The 6,334-nt window shown below is 52.9% G+C and overlaps 1 non-coding gene across 1 annotated transcript; it reads left to right on the top strand.

The window, feature by feature from the left end:
* Nucleotides 1-2,148: 2,148 nt before the first annotated feature.
* On the top strand, nucleotides 2,149-2,230 carry TRNAS-GCU. Its single transcript has one exon. It is a non-coding gene; the product is annotated as a tRNA-Ser (tRNA).
* Nucleotides 2,231-6,334: the final 4,104 nt, after the last annotated feature.

The following is a 6,334-nucleotide window of genomic DNA, read 5'->3' on the forward strand; positions in this document are numbered from 1 at the left end:
GCGGTTTCTTTGGGTTTGATTTAGTTTGTTTTCTCATTCTCATTGTAAAAGCCCTGGATCATTTTGATGGGAACAATGTTTGTGGAAGGCCAAGGACAAGTAAGAAAAGTTAAAAATCTGCGTTGGAGTGAGGGGGTCTCTGTGTGCCAGGTCAGAGGTGGAGATTTTCATGGGGAGGGGGTTAGGGGATAAACGAGAGGCTTTTGCGGGAACACAGGGGGATGTTTTGCAGTTTAACCTCCCCACTTTCCTGTGCTGCTGCCCAGCTCAGACCCCACTGACACCCCTGTGACGAAGTGGAAATTTTCTGGATGTTTTGTTTGCATCTTGTGTGTACCTCAGTTTCCCCTATTTGTTGCACGATTATCTAGGTTAAAGGTGTGCACCCTGCCAGGGGGAATGGAGTAACATTCAGGGGGATGCAACTGGGCCCAGGGACCCCCCATGGGGGTGGGGAGGGGGAGCCACCCAGCTCCACTCTTGGCTCCAGCCCCAGCTCTGGCCCCTGCCTCAGCCCCCTTACCCCTGTCTGTGTCCCTTCCCCCTTATCTGCGGCCCCACTCCCAGCCACGACTCAGGGGGAGCATGGACAGGGTGGGGGGCATGACCCTGAAATGTTTTGGGACCACTGATCTCGGTGGTGGGACAAGGGTGTTTGATCTTGGCAGAGACCCCAGAGGGCAGGTGTGGCTGCTGTCGAGCTGCCTGGGCCCAGACAATGGCCACAAATTCTGTCTCCTAGCAGCCGATGGCCGGGGTGCACCTGCTGCAAGAGGCCAGCTGGCTGGGAGGAGTCGGAGAACAAAGAACGAGCTGGAGGCCAGGTGAGCAGGTTGCCAGGGAAACAGGACAAAGGACAGACGAGGGGCAAACGGGACTGGCTGAGTCGGGCTGTTGGGAGCAAGGAGTCTGCTGGGTTGGGACTCGAGGGGAGAGCCCAGGCTCTGAGTTCGGGGTCTGCCCAAGATGGACGTTGCTGAATCTTCCTGCTTCCTGTGCGAACACAGAACTTTCCCAGGCTGGATCCCAGACCCCTAACAAACCTTCTGTTGTACAGCGCTGGCTGAGAGTCACTGGGGACTGTGGAAGTTGGGGGTGCAGGACTCCCCTTTGGGGGGAGTGAGGCTTTCCAAGGTGTCCGACTCAGGTGGACTCACTGCAGGAAGCTCCTGGTGTGGACCAGGGGGGCTGAAAGGTCCAAGGTCAGTCCCAGGAGGGGATGAAGCCAGGGAGGCTTCTCCCAGTGAGGGCGTCCCCTGGGGGTGTCACACTGAGGAGGCTCCTGCCTGGGTTTGACTCTGAGCTGTTCCAGAGCACGGAGCCTGTGTGCCCGTCACAGCCCCTCAGCATGTGACCTACAGGCTCCACTCTGGCAAAGCTCCCTGTCCCTAGGCTTTAGCATCACTAGCCCCTGCTTAGTGAGTAGGGGTCAGTGGTCCCCAAAATGTAGGGCGTGACTCCTAGGGGGACACAGAGGAAGATTGATGGGGGCACCTCAGGGCCTGAGCCAGCCCCCATGGAGGGCAGGGAGGGAGCCCCACTCAGCCCCACTCTGTCCCAGCTCTTCCCCAACCCCACCCTCAGCCTGGGCCCCTGGCTCCCAGCCCGGCCTCGACCCCCTTACCCCTGTCCGCACCCCTCTCCCCAGCAAGCAACGGCCCCACTCCCAGCCCCGGTTCTCGACCGCGGCTTCCGAGCGGCCACAGCCATGGATACGAGGGCGCAGTGTGAAATGTTTGGGGCCCACTGGGTTAGGGTGACGTCCTCAATCACTTCTCTGCCGTCCAATGAAAGCGATTCCTCCCCCACCCACCCCTCCGTCAGGACGGCCTAGGTACGTTCCGCTGCCCTTCACTCGTACAGGAAGGAGAATAACATTTCATTGCACTCAATGCTAAAGTGATTTGCAACCCACCACCATCCCAAACTGGTCATTTTGGGGAAGCGGCCCCATCATGCTGCATAGCTGGGCAGAGCAGGGGTGTCTGTGCAAACACGGTCTGTTCCTGAAGTCTTCCCCCAGCTCCTCACTAGATGTGAGGGGGGAGCTCATTCAGCCCCTGCTTACGCTTAGTATTTAAAAACTCCTTAGTGTCCCTCTCTCTGCCGGCCTTAGATTTCTCCTCCTGTCCATTTCTTGATAGCTCAGATGAGGTGGCCGAGTGGTTAAGGTGATGGACTGCTAATCCATTGTGCTCTGCACACATGGGTTCAAATCCCATCCTCATCGGCTGCATTTAGTCTTCACCCTCCTTTATAGACAACCATCTCCCCCCTTGGTACAATGACAGATCAAACAATGTTGCTTCTTGCAAACAAAAACCTTCTCAGAATCTCAGCTGCCCCTCCCCCCTTGCTTCAAATAAAATATCTAAATCCCAGATTTCTAAAAAAATTCTCTAGTCTGGCATTTCTTAGTTTTTATCTCAAAAGGGAACAGCCTCATAATCTCTCCCAAACACCCTGGGACCTCCCCAAATAATTAAAATACCCCCAACCTGAGCAAGGCCACAACAGTGAACCAGAGCTAGTGTCTAGGCCAAGCTGTTCTGAAGGAGGCAACTCAACCATTTTCTCTCTGCTTCCCTTGGCAAAGTCTGACTGAGAAAACAAAATTCCCCAAACTGAAAATTTTCTGCTGAAAAACCACTACTAGTCTGTTTGGGGACTTTGGTTTGAATGTACTATTATTATTCTCCTCTGATTTCTGAATCAGTTTTGTCATCCAGGTGTGTTTCCAGCTGTTGAGTTGTGGGGGAGAGAGGCCAACTCATGATGTCTCTACCCCCCATTTCATAGTTTCCTCCAACTGGCTAGGAAGTCCCTTTGCTAGGATGTGAGTCAAGCAGTGTCCATTGTCGCTGTGCTATCTCGGAGAAGTCTGCATTGTACACGGTTCCTGGGATAGTCCTTGGGAGTGTGGATCCCTTTAATGGGCCAGCAGCGAGTCTGGCTCCTCCATTGTCACACCTGAAAGGCTGGTGGTGGGCATTTCCCAACCTCATCTCAGTCACACACACAGAGCAAAACTTCCCAGTCAATGCTACACACACAATCCAACACAATATTAATGTTCAACAGACCAAGACTTTTGAAATGACACCTCACCAGGCAGACTTTGTACAAACCGTATCATCACTATATGCGAGCAGTGAATATGGGGCTTCCAGGGTGCTGCTTTGAGCACAGCAAGCCACACCTGGGCTGACACTGCAATGGAGACGGACCCTTAGAGTCCATCTCTCCTGGGATAAAGATGGCAGCATGGCTGGCCTGGACCATCTGACGTGGGCTCATGGAGCTAAAGCTGAGAGGCTAAAAACTGTGGTGCAGTATTTGTGTTCACACTGAAGCCTGGGTTCGGAAACCCTCACCCCTCGTGGGGTCTCAGAGACTGGGCTCAAGCCCATCTGTCTGCACTGTAATTTTATAGTCTTGCAGCCCAAGCCCCATAACCCTGAGTCAGCTGACCCGGGCTTTGCGACAGGTGCCCTGGGTGTGTTAATCGCAGTGTAGACATAACATTAGGCTACGTCTCCAGTGCAATGAAACACCCACGACTGGCCCGTGTCACATTAATCAGGGTCATGCGGCTTGGGCTGTAAAGTTGCAGTGTCCGTGTCTCGGCTCAGGCTCAGTCCCCTGCTCCAGGAGCCCAGAAGGTTGGGAGCGGGTTTAGCAAGTGGAAATGGTAAAACCGCAGGGGAGTATTACCCCGGACTCATGGCATTTCTCCATTGGTCTGTCTGCTCTGGGGCAGGGACAGAAACACGTCCTGCTGCTTTTGTTATTTCAAAGGGCGGTTTAGGATTTTCATTCTCAGACTCGGTGCACAAAACAGGACTCAACCCTCGGCATAATCTAAACGAGCTGCCCACAGATTCTGGCAGCCACAATGAACATTTGGTGTGAGAGCTCAGACCTGCCCCTGTCCCAGAGGGACGGGGTCGTCTGTGAGGGGACTGGACCACTGACCTATCAGCTCCTGACTCCCAAACTTTCAGTAACTCTATCATCAGTGCCTGTGAGTGTAATTTAAACCATAAGAAAAACCACACTAGGCTAGACCGAAGGTCCATCTAGCTCTGAATCTTGTCTTCTGACAGAAGCCAATACCAGGTGCCCCAAAAGCAACTCAGTAAGGTACCACTGGAACTTGAACCCAGGATCTCCTGTATACAAAACAGTGGTTTTAGCCAGCTAAGCCATGGTGCCTACAGTTGCTGAAGGGATCATGTCTGCACACACCTGATTCTCTGCCAACCTCCATCTGGGCCTGACAAGCTTTGCTGGTGTTTGGATTCAGTAAAGCAGAGGAGCAGGTGAAGTTTTACTCCCAAGGTTCTTTGGACAGGTCTACACTACAAAATTAGATCGGTGTAACTACATTACTCAGGGGTGTAAAAAAATTACCTCTCTAAGCAATGCAGTTATATCAGCCTAACCCCGGTGCAGATAGCGCTGTGCCAACAGGAGGGCTTCTCCCATCAGCATAGCTTGGGGAGGGGCTTGGTTAGTGAAGATGAAAAGAATAGGTGGCCCATGGCTCTTGCATTTAGGGAGGCTGGGTGTGAGCGCTGGAAGCTCCCTAGAAGTGGGGGGCCCATTGGTGCCCAGACCATGGCATTGCTCCCCCCACCCTTCTCCTCTCTCTGAGGCCCCACCTGTGCTCCCCCCCTTGCTCCTGTTTGGCCACTTCCCACCCCCACTCTTCCTCTTTGGCTGAGGACGGCTGATCCACCTTTCACTCGCTCCTCTCCTCCCCCAAGGCCTTCCTGCCTGCTGCTCGTGCCTCTCCACCCCCTACCACAAGGTCTGCCCACCAGCCGCCACCTCTCTGACCCATCCCTACAACCCACCCTGCCCACCACCCACACCTCTGTGCCTCTCCCTGGAGACCCACCCTGCCCACTTCTCTCACCTCTGCCCCTCCCCTGAGACCCACCCTGTCCATGTCTTTCTTCAGTCGTCTGTTGTTATTCCATGAAACATCAAGAATAGAATAAGATGAGTTTACTCCAGGGTGAGGAAAGAAAGGAGCCACCAACCCCCTGGCATTGCTGCTTTAGTTAAAGTGTTTAATTAAACAGCTATTGAATGTCCTCCCTATGCCCCTTGTGTCAGCAGAGCACATCCATGCTAGCAGTTCTTGGATGGCAACAGAGAGCAGTGCACTGTGGGCAACTATCCCACTGTGCAACTGGCTGCAGGGTGTTTTGGGAAGGGTTTGCAATGCCTCACGGGCTGGTACAGCATCACATGATGCAGGTTTCTCTATCCCACTGTTCCACGGGCATCTTACTAGATTACCAGCTGCTTTTCAACTGCAGTGTGCGTGGTGGGGTAGAAACTGTTTGTGTGTGTGTTGGGGGAGTGAGTGTGTTGGGGAAGAGTGACTGTGTTGAGCTAGGTAGGAGCGGATCATTATTATCCCTACTTGAAAGAGGGAGAAGCTAAGGCTGAGAAAGGAGAATTGACTTGTCTTAGGTCACACAGCCAGTCAGGGGCAGAGTTGGGAATAGGACCCAAGAGCCCCGATTTTCAAACTCACCATCGGATCTTGAATTTCAGACATTGAATGACCTGAGTAAAGTGCTCTCAGATGAGCTCCAGACCAACAGTGCACAGGAATTATTCAGCAAGTATTTGAGGAGAACTGCAACATTTGAGAGAATCATGAACTGCTCAGAGACCATTAATGCAGAGAAGGAGCAAAATTCATCAAACACAGAACTGGTTCTGACTTATTTCCTTGGTCTTAAAAGAGAACAAGGACCTGAGTCTCCTCCCTGTCAATAACCCCCTGCTCAGCCCATCAGGGTAGAGACTGAGGCTGAAGGTTCTCACCAGAGAGCCCAAAGGATGGCCCAGGTCACTGGTGGGGATCACTGCCCGAGCACTATTTCAGCCCCCCAGTTTTGGGTGGACCTCCCACAGTGGGAGCTGCAGAGCACTCCCCCGCCACACACACACACACATGCACACACCCCTTCTGGTGTTGGGAGGAGAACAGGAGAAAGGACAAAAGAAGCAAGAGGCGGAGAGAAAGGGAGGGAGGGAGGAGAAGGTGAAACAAAAAGGACAAACCCTAATGTCCCCAGTGATTCTAAGGGACAAAATCCCAGGTGTGCAATAAAATTCTGTCTCCTTAAGCTGGTGTTTTCCATGCCTAGAATTCAACTCTCACCAGATGGATCAGACTGAACAGGTTTCAAACCTCCAGGAGGCTCTTACCTTCTAAACAGGGACGGCTGTTTTCTAGTAAAATCACTAAAAGGGAAGGAGAAAACTCAAAAGAGGTTCCTCCTGGCGCTCACGTCCATGAACCCGAACA

This window comes from Mauremys reevesii, linkage group 16 (genome assembly GCF_016161935.1).
Source record: "Mauremys reevesii isolate NIE-2019 linkage group 16, ASM1616193v1, whole genome shotgun sequence".
Classification (NCBI taxonomy): domain Eukaryota; kingdom Metazoa; phylum Chordata; order Testudines; family Geoemydidae; genus Mauremys; species Mauremys reevesii.